Source organism: Bubalus bubalis, chromosome 14 (genome assembly GCF_019923935.1).
Source record: "Bubalus bubalis isolate 160015118507 breed Murrah chromosome 14, NDDB_SH_1, whole genome shotgun sequence".
In the NCBI taxonomy this organism is placed as follows: Eukaryota; Metazoa; Chordata; class Mammalia; order Artiodactyla; family Bovidae; genus Bubalus; species Bubalus bubalis.
The window spans coordinates 19,951,194-19,967,500 of NC_059170.1; the positions used below are offsets into that span (position 1 = coordinate 19,951,194).

A 16,307-nucleotide genomic window follows, 5' to 3' on the forward strand; every position below is an offset into this window, starting at 1 on the left:
CTTAGCATGCATGCTACACCTAAGTGAAGAGACCAGAAGAAAATTTAACCAAAATGGGAATAGTAATGATCTCTGAATTATAGCTTTTTAAAATCTTTTTCTGTTGTCTACATTTCAAAAAGTGCATGTTTAATAAAAAAAGTTATTAAAAAATTATTAACTTTTCAATGTGAGAAAGTGGACTAAACAGTGCTTTATAATGATAGCATTGTACTTATGTGGGTTAAGTATTTTTTGATTAGCACTAACTCTCTAAATTGATTTATTATGATGATTTTTATGATTACTATGATTCCAATTTTACAGTCAAGAAAACTGAGGCTCAGAGAGGTCATATGCCTCTGCAAGGTTCACAGCAGGAATGTTAAAGATCAGGTAAGAGGCATGAGAGACAAAGGAGCAGGTGGCACTCAACTCTACCAGAGAGATGTGACAGTCATGGGGTGTGGAAATTACCTCTGAAGAAACACATATAAAGTCACATATTGTATAAAGTATCTCACATTGTACTGCACAGAATCAAATGTGCTGTCATAAACTTTCAGTGGGAGGTTCCCACTAAGTTTATTCTGGAGCAGGAAACTTTTGTTCCAATGATAAAGAAATGTACATGTAAAATTATTTATCATTTTCACTTACTAAATTAGCAAAAAAGAAAACAAAGAATATAAAAAATAATAAACATGCAGTGACAAACTCAGAAACTGCAGATAACTTTTAGAAAACATTATGGCAATAAAATCAGGAGAATCTTTAAAAATGCTTCTCTCCTTTGGTCCAGTTATTCCAAATGCTAGAATTTTTTTCCCAAGGAAATTATTCAAAATACATGGGAAGTTCTGCATGAATGAACAACTTGTTGTACTTCTAATAGTGAAAAATGGAAAAGGCATACTACTCCGAGAGTGCTGTGATTTATCCACTCTGTGTGCACTTTTATTTTTAAAAAATTTTGACTGTGTTGGTCTTTGCTGAGGTGCCAGGGCTCAGCAGTTGCAGTATGCAGGCTTCTTTAGTTGCAGAAGGCATATGGGATCTCATTTCCCCAACGAGGGATCAAACCTGCATCCCCTGCATTGGAAGGCAGATTCTTAACCACTGGACCACCAGGGAAGTCCCATCTATGCGCACTTTTAAAAAATTATCCTCAAACATACTTTCTTTTCTTGCGTGGGTGTATGCCTATGTCAAAATTCATCTAGATAATACTTCAGTTCTGTGCATATCACTTTAGACACAATACCCCTCAACTAAAAATGAAAAAAAGGTCACATATTATATGATTGCATCTATATGACATGTCCAGAACAGGTAAACTTATTGAAATCAAAAACATATTGGTTAGTGGTTGCTAGGGTCTGGTGGGAGGGAAGAATAGGAACTTTGACTGCTAGAGGGTAGATAAAGGGTTTCTTTACGAGGTGACGGAGAAGGCAATGGCACCCCAGTCCAGTACTCTTGCCTGGAAAATCCCATGGACAGAGGAGCCTGGTAGGCTGCAGTCCATGAGGTCGCTAAGAGTTGGACGAGACTGAGTGACTTCACTTTCACTTTTCACTTTCATGCATTGGAGAAGGAAACAGCAACCCACTCCAGTGTTCTTGCCTTGAGAATCCCAGGGATGGGGGAGCCTAGTGGGCTGCTGTCTATGGGGTCGCACAGAGTCGGACACGACTGAAGTGACTTACAGTTACGAGGTGATGAAATGTTCTGGAATTAGATCATGGTGATGGTTGCACAATGTTGGTGGCTATACCAAAATGACTGTTGTACATTTTAAAATGATGAATTTTATGATACTGGAGTAGTTTGCCATTTCCTTCTCCAGGGGATTGTCCCAACCCAGGGATCCAACCCGGGTCTCCTGTATTGCAGGTGGATGCTAATGGGTAAATAATTCCCCCCTATTCCCCTCAAATGAATGGTATAATACAGTATATTTCTGCATGAAAATCACGGTCTCAAAGTTCCATGGACACACAATTCCAGTGGCGCATGATGTGTGGATTTCAGCAAGACTCAAAGAGATTATGAACCAGTACAAACCAGAACTTGATTTGAACACAGAAAAACCTTAACAACCAAGGACCCTACCACATCTTTCTCGTGTTATTTACTCTGTATTAGCCAAACATACTGATGGGGAAACCCATATTTCCTTTTCCTTTCAGTCCCTCCTCACTTACCAGTAAGCTGAGGGCGGGGTGTTGATAAAATGTGCACATATCAAAAAGTAAAATGAAGTGGCTTTTTTTCTTTAGCAGCATTGTACGGCTTGCAGGATCATAGTTCCCCCACCAGCATTGAACACAGCTAGTGTCAGCGAAAGCGTCAAGTTTGGATCACCAGGGAAGTTCCCCAGTGAAGTGGCTTTTGTGCAGTGCTTCCCCTTTCTGGTTAGAACAAAACACATACACATATTTGGTGGCACTTCAGGGGCTCTGAAGAGCTCCAGTACGATAGCCCTTTATGTCTCAGCACAGAAAGAACTCAGTGAGAGGCAAAGTGATTAGAATAGGAGCTTGTGAGGTTTATAAGTGGGTGGGTGAAAGAGTGGGCTACGGTTTAATAACCAAAGGAAAAGTGGGGATGGGGAGAAGATCTTCTTTGTCTTTCTTGAGTAGTAGATGCCATGCTTCCATCTTCAGCTTCTCCTCCAGGTTGGGTAGGAGAGTTTTCTTGTCCCTACATGGTCCAGCTAGATCCATAAATTGTTTTCATGTGTGCAGACAGCGTGTCCTAACTGAACTCACTGAGCAGGAGGTGGGGCTTGGACCACCACTGTCTCATTGTTTTGGGAGATGATTCTGTTGCATGGTTTTCTTGCTAAACAAACCTGCTTTACTGAGTAATCATTAACTTATGAGGGTCTCCCATAAATTTTCTACTTACACTCCCTTAGTGGTACTAACTCTTTAATCACCTACTTTGTCCCTTTACTCGGTCCTCATCACATATACAAGCTATGTAACACAAACTGTGATTCTACATACAAACTAAATGCTCTTTTATTTGCCTTTAAAACTGGCATTGTACAATATAAAGAATGGTAAAATTTAAAAATATTTATTTCACTTAGGGTGACATTAATTAACAAATAAAAACATAAGTCAAGACAGAGACTGTGGAAGAGAAGGGAAGCTCTGTATCTATATTTTAGTATCTTTGTTGGGCTTCCCTGGTAGCTCAGCTCGTAAAGAATCCACCTGCAAAGCAGGAGACCTGGGTTTGATCCCTGGGTTTGGAAGATCCCTTGGAGAAGGGCATGGCAATCCACTCCAGTATTCTTGCCTGGAGAAGCCCCATGGGCAGAAGAGCCTGGCAGGCTACAGTCCGTGGGGTCTCAAAGAGTCAGACGACTGAGCAACTAAGCACAGCAGAGCACAGCACATCTTTGATGGCAATCCCCCCTCCCCGCAGTGCTTAAGACAGTTTTTTTGACTGCTCCACAAGCCTTGTGGGATCTTAGCTCCTCAACCAGGTCCTCAGCAGCGAGACCACAGAGTCCTAACCACTAGACCACAATTTCCCCTCCCCGACAGAGTTTTTTTCAAACAAGGGCCTTGCATTTTCATTTTGCACTGGGCATCAAAAATTATGTAGACAGCTATGGGTAACAGAAGCACACTTCATTCTGAAGGAGGAAACAGACAGAGCTGGACTCCATCTTAGGCCAGGCTGCGACCATTAGGCTACAGGCATGGTCACCCTCCCAATGGACTCTGAATTTTGTGCCCCGTGTCTATAGAAGTGGCATACCAATGGAAAACCAGACACCCCCCCCCCCCCCATAAAAGAGCCTCAGGACTTGTACTTGGACTCTCTGTTGCCTAAAAGAATATGCTAATTAACTCTGTACCAGAACAAAGTGGTAAATTCCATTATGTTTATCAGGATATGACCACAGTCCTATTGATAAATGTCCACTGTTCATCTAGTCTTGTGACACATGAATCATGGATCACATTTGATCATATCTCTCTTTCACCTTGTCCAGACTGGTTTCAAGGAATTTGGGGAGGTGGGTTTGAGCAAGTACAATTAGGGTATATAAAACCACAAAAACTGGTTGGGGTCCTTGGCTAACAGGAGACTCTGCCTTGGGCCCGCTGGTGTAATAAACCACACTCCACTATCTGCATTGTCCTTCTGAGTGAGTTTGTTTCCTGGAACACGTGGCTACAACATTTGGTTCATTGACCAGGAAACTCCTCACTTCAAGGAGACAAGTCCCATTTGGGACTACTCCGAGGCCTTGCAGCTTGAATCTTCTAGAGGGGGGGAAGGCACCTCGCCCTTCTGGAAGGATTCTGCTTCTCAATGCCCAGACCTTTCATGTTAGCAGGTAGTGGACTGCAGCAGGGGAACTGAGCGCTCAGGTGAGGAGGAACCCACCTGGCAGGGTGGAAAAGGGGGCCTGATCACCCCCCTGGGAGGGACTAGAAGGGGCACGGACCCACAGGAGCCTGGAATAGGCAGGCGGCGATTGCTTGGTACACAGGTCGACAAGCGTGCTAGGGTTTAGGAAGGAAATTTGTGAAGGTCATTATAGGAGGTGTGTCCACGCCGTCTAGGGGAAAATTATTACCAAGCGATCGCCAGGGGACTTTAGGATAGGAAACTGGTCCTTGTTTGCTTGTATTCTGCCCTCTTCCAGGAGATGTCCCGTCTGCTGTGAAATTCTTGACCCCCTCAGAATTGTTAGGCTAGAAGGAGGGGGATACATAAGTGAGTATGAATTGGCTTTTCCGGAGATGGCGTGGGACATGGGATATTTAACCCATCTGTGTTTTCATCTGCACCTGATCAAGCCCACCAAGGCAGAACAGACTTAAAGGGAGAAACAGTCTTGGACCACATGGTGTTCTGGTTCAGCTGTGCTGACTGGCAGGTGAAGACAGCCGATCCCCCTTCTCCCTCTGGGATCTGGCAGGTAAGGCTCTTCTCACCCCAATTAGGAAAGAGGCAGAATGGCAATTTAAGTGTCATTGAGCGGAAATATCAGAAGTACATAGGGTACTGAGAACTTCGAAGACAGAACGAAAAGGAAAAGTAGAAGGTCTGAGAAGGTAAGCAAGATGGGGGAAGTGAATCTAAGGCAACTGTATTGGAGTGCATGATTAAAAATTTAAAGAAGGGATTTGGAAGAGACTATGGGGTGAAGATGAAGCCTAACCACCTCCACATACTCTGTGAGGTCGAATGGCCCCCTATGGGAGTAGGATGGTCACCAGAGAACACCATGAACTTAAAAATAGTGGAAGCAGTCTATACAGTAGGCACAGGAGAGCCAGGACACCTGGATCAATATCCATATACTGACTCATGGCTAGGGTTAGCTCAAAAGACTCTCCTACTTGGACAAGGTTCTGTATTCAGAAGGGAAAGGATAAAATATTAATGGCACAAAAATTGACTGATGATAAAAAAAAAAAAGGAAATTCTACAGGATTTGGACGGGGATGACCTGACCCCTCCCCCATTCTGGATAATGACGCGCCTGCCTCCCAGTGCTCCACCAGGACCGGAGGCCGCCTTAATGCCCAATCCAGGGCCAGGTGAAGTTCCTGCAGCAGCCACTGCTCTTCCGCCAGCTCTCCCGGAGTTCGTAGAGCCGCCATTTTGGCAGGCTCCGATCCCGGTGACAGAAGCCTCTGGCCAACACTTCTAGGATCCGGCTCCAGCTGAACCGCCCAAACTATATCCGCCTCTCCCGGTGAGTACTACTGACAAGAAGGGGAGGGAGATGTTGGAATTAAACAGAGACTGCACTCTGCCACAGAGCCGGAGGGAACGAAAGAGAACAGACAAGAGATTTACAATGCTAGCTGCTGCTCTGGGAAAGTCTATCTCGGGCCTTCCGGAAAACCTCCTCTGCCCTTCAACCAGTCCCAAAGGAGGCCCGGGCCCGATACAGCCAAACCAGTGTGCCTGGTGCCAAGCTTTTGGCCACTGGAAGAATGAATGCCCTAAGGCAAGGAAGGAAGAGGAAGCTCCTGCAGTTGTGGGACTTGCTGGCTTGGAAATTAAATAGGGCTTCCAGGGCTCAGAGATATCAGGTCCCCGAGAACCCATGGTAACCTTAAAAGTGGGGGACCAAAACATTGACTTTATGGTGGACACAGGAGCAGAACTGTCGGGAGTAACAAAGCCTGTGGCACCACTGTCCAAAAAGACTACCGCTTAACTGGGGTATCGGGAGAAGAGATGATTAAATCATTTTGCCAGCCCAGAAAATGTCAGATGGTGTGGGCATCAAGAGATTCATGAATTCCTCTACATTCCTGAGTGCCCAGTACCCCTGTTGGGAAGAGACTTGCTCTCCAAACTAGAAGCACAAGTGACTTTCTCCCCTGAGGGGAGGCCCACCTTCCGGATGGACACTATGACTTATTTGCTCTCTCTCTGTCAATACCACCCCAAGATGAGTGGAGGTTGCATGAGCCTCCGAAGGAAGAACTGGGTGGGCCAGAAGCGCATGAGAAAGAGCTAACTCAATTATTCCCTGAGGTTTGGGTGGAAGACAAACCCCTCTCCCCCCCAGGCTGGCTAAACATCAAGCCCCAATGATAACAGAACTCAAACCAGGCACCATCCTGGTTAGAAAGCACCAGTACCTGCTACTGATAGAGGCCTGGGCCGGCATACTGCCCCACATCAATAGATTGAAACAAGTGGGCATTCTAGTAGAGTGCCAGTTGGCTTGGAATACGCCGATCCTGCCAGTCAAAAAGAAAGGAGGACAGGACTATAGGCCTGTACAGGGTCTCAGGCTAGTCAACCAGGCTACTGTGACTTTACACCCCACTGTTCCAACCCCCTATACCTTACTTAACCTCCTCCTGCCGAGGACTAAAGTTTATACTCACCCAGATCTCAAGGATGCCTTCTGCGTATGCCTCGCCCCAGCGTCACAACCCATCTTTGCCTTTGAATGGGAAGATACAGTTGGGGGCACCAAACAACAGCTCATCTGGACTCCCCCACAAGGGTTTAAGAACTCCCCAGCCATCTTTGGGGAAGCTTTGGCTTCTGATCTGAACTCATTCCATCTGGAAGAGTATGGATGTTGGCTCCTACAATATGGGGATGACCTGCTGCTGGCTGCCGAGACCAAGGAAAAATGCTGGAAAGGGACAAAAGCACTGCTCCAGCTGCTGATGGAAGCAGGTTACCGGGTGTCGAAGAAGACGGCACAGATCTGCAAGGAGGAGGTAAGGTATCTGGGGTTTGTTTTAAAGCAGGACACAAGGTTCTGGACCCTAGTTGGGTCCTATATACTGATGGCACTAGCCTGATAAAACAAGGACAATGGCTGTCAGGTTAGCCAAAGCAGAAGGGGCCATCAAGACTGAAAAGGGATGGTGGGAATTGCCAAGTGGCAAATTATCAGTACCGAAGGAGCTGGCACACAATCTGGTAAGCCAAACACACCAAGCAACCCACCTAGGCCATGCTGCCTGCTCACAGGTTAATGCTGCCTCTCAGGTATTCAGACAAAAACCTCTGGGTATTTAGCTGAAAGGCACGCTGCCCTTTGAACACCTGGGAGTGGACTTCACTGAAATGAAACCTCACCAATACTACTGTTACCTGCTAGTCATCGTATGTACATTCTCAGGATGGGTAGAAGCTTTTCCTACCTGGACTGAAAGAGCGTAAGTAGCCCGGTGCCTGCTTAGGGAAATAGTTCCCAGATTTGGACTTCCTACCAGCATTGGTTCAGACAATGACCCGGCTTTTACAACAAGTAAGCAAAACTTCAAATATCAAATGGAAACTGCACACTGCATATAGGCCCAGAGTTCTGAGATGGTGAAATGAACCAACTGGACACTAAAGAGACTCTCCAAGTGGATCATAGAGACTGACTGCTCTTGGGTGGACTTGCTTCCGACGGCTCTGCTCAGACTCAGGATGACCCCACAGTCCCAAGGCTATTCTCCATATGAAATTGTGTATGGGAGGCCCCCTCCCATAATAAAACAGGTGTCAACAAATTTGCCTCAGGTAAGGAGGGATATGATTTCACAGCAGATGGAACTGGGTAAGGTAATAAATCGGGTAACTAAGTTTGTACAAGAAAGGGTGCTGTTCCCCCTTGGGGAACAGATTCATGAGTTTACGCTTGGTGACCAAGTATGGGTCAAAGATTGGAAATATGATTTGCTAGCCCCCTGGTGAAAGGGCCCTTATGTTATTCTAACTACCCCTACTGCAGTTAAAGTTGCAGGTATTGTCCCTTGGATCCATCATACGAGGGTGAAGAGAACATACCACGCAGACCCAAAAAACGCTGAGTGGACTGCACAGAGGGACCCCGCTGACCCTCGAGAGACTAAGACCATCCTTAAGGAGAAGGAAAACAAGATCCTGGACAAGCCCCTTCAGGATGAAGCCGCACAATCAACTCCTACTGCTTGGCCTCAGCGACGTGATTTTGAATTTAACTTCCATTTCAACTCAGGATAATGTTTTCATCTCATGGGCACATTCCTACACAGACTTCCACAATACTTCCAACTGCTGGGTATGTAAGGCTATGCCTCTGTCAGTGATGGATGGACTTCCTTGGTGGGTGTCACCGCTCTGCCAAGGAGATTTTAAACCACTCTGCTTTTTTCTGGGATGACAAAAACAGACTTTCCTCTCTCTTAGCAATCATAACCTCTCCTTGCTCTCTTGGTGTAAGACCTACAGTCAATAGACTCGGGTCATGGGGTTACATTTGATATAAATGCCAGTGTAACAAAAGCCTAACCTACAACAAGCCACAGTATATCTACCTTATTTACATGCTAGGTGGACAAGATCCGTGTTTCAATGGTATGAGTATATTGCTGCCTTATTCGTACCCTCTACAGGGACAACAGGTATCATGATTAAAGCAGAGGCTTTGACTAATTTCACAAAACAGGCCCTCCTAGATAGAACAAAAGCCATCCAAGCCTTAAATGAAGAGCAAATTCAAATGAGAAAAGCAGTAATTCATAATAGAATGGCTTCGGACATACAGCTGCTCAAGGAGGGACCTGTGCTATAATTAAGGTTGAATGTTGTGTATACATTCCTGACTTATCTGGCAGTGTATCGACTGATTTAGATGACATGAAAAACCAGGTAAAAGCAATGTCAAATGAAAACATTCCTTTCTGGACTTCAGTCCTATCTTGGGTGAAGGGCGATTGGTGGAAAACTATATTTACCACTGTTATAGTTGCCTTGATAGTTCTGCTTTGTGGACCCTGAATTTCACAATGTATTATGAACTTTGTAACCCGAAGGTTGATGTCATTCTCCCAAATTGGCAGTCAGAGAGCCAGGGTGCAATATATCCCTATGAATGATGCTCATAATATGAGTTAAGAGCATCAAGAGCGGGTAATGAAGAAGGAATTCATAGGGCCTGGACTCCATCTTAGGCCTGTTCATGCTGATCATGCTTGGCCACCTTTCCAATGGACTCTGAACTCTGTGTTTAGTGCCTATGAAAACAACAACAGAAGGATAAGACCCCCTCCAGACAGGGGAACCTTGAAGATCGTATCTAGGTTACTCATCGCCTAAGAGAAAACATACACTAATCACCCCTTCCTCCAGACAGGCCATAAATTTTTCTGTATCTATCGGAGTGTAACCTCGGGTTTATTGATTATTGGCTAATTGTTTGACTGAGCACATGAGCACATAGCACGTGAATGACGGGGTTATTGGGATTGTATTTTCCTTGGTTTATGTAAGTCTCAAGGAATTTGGGGTGGTGGGTTCAGACACATACACATGGGGTATAAAAGATTTTCACAAATGCTGGTCGGGGTCCTTGGCTAAGAGGAGACTGCCTTGGGCCCGCCGGTGTAATAAACTGCACTCCACTATCTGCATTGTCCTTCTGAGTGAGTTTGTTTCCCAGAACGCGAAGCTACAACACTCTGATTTGGGATCAAACCTGTGGCTCCTGCAGTGAAAGCACAGAGTCCTAACCACTGGACTGCCAGGGAATTCCTGAGGATGATTTCCATGGGAGCCCAAGGGACCAAAGTAGGGCTGACAACACTGTTGTAATGGGAAACACAGTGTCTCAGGCTGGAAGGGACTTCAGAAGCCATGAGTCACAGAAAGAGAATAATAAAGAAAGCTACACTTTGGCACACCTGATTTACAGGAAGAGCAATTGTTTGTCATGTAAAGGGTCAGGAAGAAGTTTCTAAGCACAAGGAATAGCATGTGCAAAAGTCTTTGGGCAGGACAAACAAATCCTTACCTGAAATCGTTTGTTCATTTCTTTGTTGTTTTCCACCTCTTGCCCACTAGAATGCAAATGCCATGAGGGCAGGGGCTGGGTCTGGCTTTATCATGTAGCTGCATCCTCAGAAGCTGCCTAACAGGATCAATACTTAGAGAATGACTAAATGAAGGACCTCAACTTCTGGTTTGATTTTTTAAAAACATTTATTGGTTTTATATAGCAGCCAGGTCTTAGTTGCACCACATTGGATCTAGCTCTTTGACCAGGGATCGAACCTGGGTCTCCTGCACAGGGAGCATGGAGTACCAGCCACTGAACCACCAGGGAAGCCTCAATTTCTGGTTTTATTAATATTTATATTATTATTTTTTAAGATTAACCAGTACTCTTGCCTGGAAAATCCCATGGACGGAGGAGCCTGGTAGGCTGCATGCAGTCCATGGGGTCACTAAGAGTCGGACACAGCTGAGCGACTTCACTTTCACTTTCCACTTCCATGCACTGGAGAAGGAAATGGCAACTCACTCCAGTGTTCTTGCCTGGAGAATCCCAGGGACGGAGGTAACCCCAGTGGGCTGCCATCCATGGGGTCACACAGAGTCAAACACGACTGAAGTGACTTAGCAGCAGCAGGGCTGGTACTTCCCTGGTGGTCCAGTGGTTAAGACTCTGTGCTTCAAATGCAGGCAGCACAGATTCTATGCCTGGGTGGGGAACTAAGATCCCACATACCTGAGCCTGAGCACTCTGGAGCCTGTGCACCACAACTAGAGAGGAGCCCATATGTTGCGACAAAGGATTCTGCATGACACAGTTAAGATTCGTGCCACAACTAAGGACTCAGTTCAATCCCTGGTCGAGGAACTAGATGCCACGTGCTGCATCTAAGACCTGGCTGCTATATAAAATAAATACATATTTTTTTAAATAAAATAAAACCAGAAGTTGAGGTCCTTCATTTAGTCATTCACTAAGTATTGATCAAGTTAGCTAGCTTCTGAGGATGCAGCTACATAATAAAGCCAGATCCAGTCCCTGCCCTCATCCAACGCAGCCAAATAAATATATATAAAAAATTAACCAGGGCTGTGCTGGATCTTGGGGCTAAAAGAGAAAGAGGTCTGCACTTCCCCTCAAAGATGGCATGAAACAATGTGGAAAGGACAGAGGTAGAGCTGCATGAGGGGGTTTGTGAGAGCACAGAGGAGGCGTCTATTCTGGCCTGGGGAGGGGGGCTGAGGAACCGTTGGGCTTTAACAGCCAAGTGGGACTTTGACAGGAAGTCTGGGATCAGGGAGCATCCAGAGACAGAGGGGAGAATATTGGGGGCAGAAAAGAACACAGTGGGTGTGGGAGAACCATCTATAAGTTTTGAGTGGCTGTAGTGAGAACTGTGATGCTGTTGGGGCCAAAGAGACAAGGTGAGGTGCACAAGCAGGGGTCACACAAGGGAGAGCCTTGAAGGCCAGGCGAAGGTGCTTGGACCTTCTCCTGAGGCCAGCAGTCTCCAAAAGTTTTGTTCAAATGAACTTAATATACTACATGAGCAAATGTGTCCTTAACTGACATCTCCCAAAGCAGGACAGACACTTAGGATGGGTTTTTGTCATTAATTGACACCGTTTCCCTCACCTGGTCTGTTTGTGTGACCTTTGTCAAGTGAGGTAGCAGAGATTTCCTGACGGAAGGGGGTTCACATGGTTGGGGGGTGGGCAGTGGGGCTCTTAGCCCCCGTTTCAGCATTGTGCAGTATAGTCTTGGGTGTAGTGTGTGTTTCTGTCAGGCTGTGCTGTGTTTAGTAGCTCAGTTGTGTTGGACTCTGTGACCCCAGAAACTGTAGCCCCCCAGGCCTCCTATGTCCATGGGGATTCTCCAGGCAAGAATACTGGAGTAGGTTGCCATGCCCTCCTCCAGGGGACCTTCCCAACCCAGGGATCAAACCTAGGTCTCCTGCATTACAGGCGGATTCTTTACTATCGAGCCACCAGGGAAACTCCCTCTGTCAGGCTAAGCAAACATAAATATCATGTACCAGGTTTCCTATATTAACCTAACTAAATGGACAACTGGCTTCAAAATGGTGGGAGGCTTCAAAATATTCCTGCAAAGAAATGGCAGTTCCAGATAATACTGAAGTTACAACAGTGAACAGAGAGAAAAGGCTGAAGCTGGCAGCCCCTCTCGTGAACCCCTCTCCTGGTCAGTCATGCTGTAAAAAATGTAATAGAATCTGAGGAAAAAAATATTGATCAAAAAGACACGTTAGAGGACGTCCCTGGTGGTACAGTGGATAAGAATCTGCCTGCCAATGCAGGAGACAGGGGTTCCATCTGTGGTCCAGGAAGATTCCACATGCCACAGAGCAACTAAGCCCGTGTGCCACAACTACTGAGCCCACGCTCTAAAGTCTTTGCTCTGCGATGAGAAGCCACTACAATGAGAAGCCTGTGACCACAACGAAGAGTAGCCCCCACTGGCTGCAACTAGAGAAAGCCCATGCAGCAACGAAGATCCAGCACAACCAAAAGTTAATTCATTCATTCATTAAAGACACTTTAGAGACCACTCCTTTAGGCAACTGGAAGCCAATTAATAGTTGTAAGCAGAAGGAAGGTATGGACATATTTGTAGTTTCAAGAGATCACTCTGGGAAATTCCCTAGTGGTCCAGTGGTTAGGACTTGGTGCTTTCACTGCCGTGGACCTGGGTTTGATCCCTGGTCAGGGAACTAAGATCCACAAGCCACGTGTCATGGCCATATATATATATAAGTATATATAAATATAATATATATATAAATTATATAAATATACAAAATAAAGATATAAGCTAAAATTTTATATATAAAATTATATATATGTATATATATAAAATCACTCTGGCTAGAAGATGAATGGGACACAGCTAGGCTGGATGCTTAAAAACCAGTGATGAGGTTGGGGCATTGATCCAGATGGGAGGGGATGAGGGTTGGAATCAGGTTTTTGGTCATGAGACAGAGAGGGAGAAACAAATTTTACAGCCCTGTGTGTGTGTGTGTGTGTGTGTATATATATATATATTTTTTTTTCCCCCCCTTTTGGCTGCACTACGTGGCTTATGGGATTTTAGTTCCCCAAGCAGGGACTGAACCTGAGCCTCGGCAGTGGCAGTGTGGAGTCTTAATCACTGGACTGCCAGGACATTCCCTGTAGCTTTACTGGTGATGATAAAATGGGCATTACTGGGTAGAAAGTGAAAGTCTTAGTTGCTCAGTCATGTCCAACCCTTTGTGAACTCATGGACTGTAGCCTGCCAGGCTCCTCTGTCCATGGGATTTCCCAGGCAAGAATACTGGAGTGGGTAGCCACTCCCTTCTCCAGAGGATCTTCCTGACCCAGAGACTGAACCTGGGTCTCCTGTATTGCAGGTGGATTCTTTACCATCAGAGCCACCAGGGAAGCCCAAATAATTTATAGATTAATACAACTGCAGTAAAAATTCAAAAAAAAATTTTCCCCCTAAGACTTGACAAAGTAACTCTAAAATTATATAGATGTGCAAACATCCAAGACAGTGTAAGATATTCTTTCTTTTCTGGTTGTGCTTTGCAGCTTGTGAGACCTCAGTTCCCTAACCATGGATTGAACTCAGGCCATGGCAGGGAAACCCCAAAATCCTAATCACTAAGTTACCAGGGAACTTCCACAAGATACTCTTGAAAAGAATGAGATTTATTAAAAATTGTTAGTAATTTCAACAGTGCATACACAGATCAATGCATCAAAACAGAGAGAGAGGAATAACCCGGTGTATTTATGGACACAATGCATGACAGAGATGGCTCTATAGGTCACTGGAAGAAGGATGCACTGTTGCCTAAGTGGTGCTGGGACAACTGCTTGTCCATTCGGGAAAAAAAAATGAAATAGAATTCCTCCCTCACACCACATACATATTTGAACTGTAAAACTCTGGGCTAACAATACAGAAGAAATTCTTTATGACTCTGGGGGTATATAGGTTTTCTAAAACAAGACAAAAACTGCCATTAACACTACAGAAAAGACTGACAAATTTGAATACATTAAAACTAATGTTAGGTAGTTAGAATAGGGAAAAGGAGTCCAAAATGGCAGTGGCTAAAAGACAAGGAAGAGAAAAGCCCACGAAAATAGAACAGAGGAAGGTCAAAGGAAGGTCCGAGGACCTGAGGACTGGAATGAGGACTTCAGGTAGAACAGCACTCCTGACTAAGTCCAATTTGCATAGGGCAGGCCCAGGGGGAAGAAAAAAACAAATAAAAAGAGGAGCCAAAGGGCGCTCTCTCTCTCTCTCTCTCTCTCCTGCGCGCTGGGGCGCTCTTCTCTTTGCGTCTTTGGATCCACGTGCCCTCACGCCTCAAAGATGGATTTTCCTGCTATCTTCTAAATAAAATAGAGCTGTAACACTGAGCTGTAACACTGATTTGTCTAAGAGCTATAACATGGTCCGTTCAAGACCTGAGAGCTATAACACGGTCTGTCCAAGACCCGAGAGCTGTGACACGCTGAGGGGGCTTTAATGTCCGTCCCTCCAAATCTTTGTTGTGACAAGACAACTCCTGACACTAAGAATATCTGCAACTTCCCTGACAGTCCAGTGGTTAAGACTCCGCACTTCTACCGCAGGAGTTTGATCCCTGGCCAGGGAACTAAGATCCCACATACGGAGCGGCATAGCAAAAGAAACACAAAACTCTTAAGATTTTCTAGTTATCAAAAAAACAACAGAGAGAGGGTGAGAACACAAACCACAAATCTGGAGAAGATATCTACAGCACATATAATTAGCAAAGGACTAATACCCAGAATATGTAAAGAATTTCTATTAGTTGAAAAGAAAAACAAACCACCTAGTTTTAAACAGGCAAAGACATGAAGGGAACTTTTACAAAGAAAGACTCTCAGATGGGTTATAACATATGAATAGATGCTCAACCTCATTAGTCATGGTAGTCAAAGAAATGCAAATTAAAACCACAAAGAGATACCACTTCATACCTGCAAAAAAAATTGGTAGGCTGATAAGGGCATAAAACAAGGGTATTTATCCACTGCTGGTGGGAGTATAGACTGATGCAACCACTTTGGGAAACAGTTTAACATTACCTAGTTAAGTTGAACCTGAGCATATTTGTTTAAGAAATTTGACTCCCAAATTATATCTGTATCTATCTACACACACAAGAATATTAAAGCAGTATTCTTTGCAATAGCAAAAAAACTGAAACAACCCAATATCCATCAACAATAGAATGAATAAATAAGTGGATTAAACAGAAATGAAAATAAGTGAACCAGAGCTATAATATCTACATGAATGACCCTCAACAGCAATGTTGAAAGAGAAAGTAAGTTGCAAAAGAATACACACATTGTATGATTTCATTTATACAAAGACAAAATACAGTCAAAACTCAACAGTGTGTTGTTTAGGACAGTCATATAAGTTGTAAAATCCATTTTAAAAAAGCAAGAGAATGATAAAGACATTAATCACTGCAGTGGTAACTCCAGGGATGGGGAGAAAGGGCATGTGATAATTGAAGAGGGTAACAGGCCACTTTTGGAGTAAGGCAGTGTTTTATTCCATGTACACTTGGATTACCTGGATATGGGTGGTCACAACAAGTTAAGTGTGGGTGAGATGGGGCTGGCAGATGGAGCCAAATAAGAGAAAAAAGGAACATTAATTCTTGGAGAAAAGGAGAGGAAGTTGCTTAGACCAGAGAAGGCACCCTGCTGAGAATGGGCTCGGAGTCAGGAAAGTGAAAGCCAAGGGCACATTGTGTATAGCAAGGAGGTGGGTTGGGATGCAGGCTGAGGCACGTTGGTCTGGCTTCCCTACTGACCTAGCTGGAGCAGTTTCAGCAGAGACCTGGGGGTGGAGACCAGACAGCTGAGGACTGAGTGGGAGGTGAGAAAGCACAGACTCAGAATGGGTCAACTCTGAAAAAAGTATGAGAGCAGCTGGGTGGAGGTTGGGGAAGGGGGTTCCTATAAAGATGATAAAGGGTCTTCACGTGGCCATTAAATCCACA

The 16,307-nt window shown here is 44.8% G+C and overlaps 1 pseudogene; it reads left to right on the top strand.

Moving 5' to 3' along the window:
* Positions 1-8,392: 8,392 nt before the first annotated feature.
* On the top strand, positions 8,393-13,411 carry LOC123464876 (annotated as a pseudogene).
* The last annotated feature ends 2,896 nt before the right edge of the window (positions 13,412-16,307 follow it).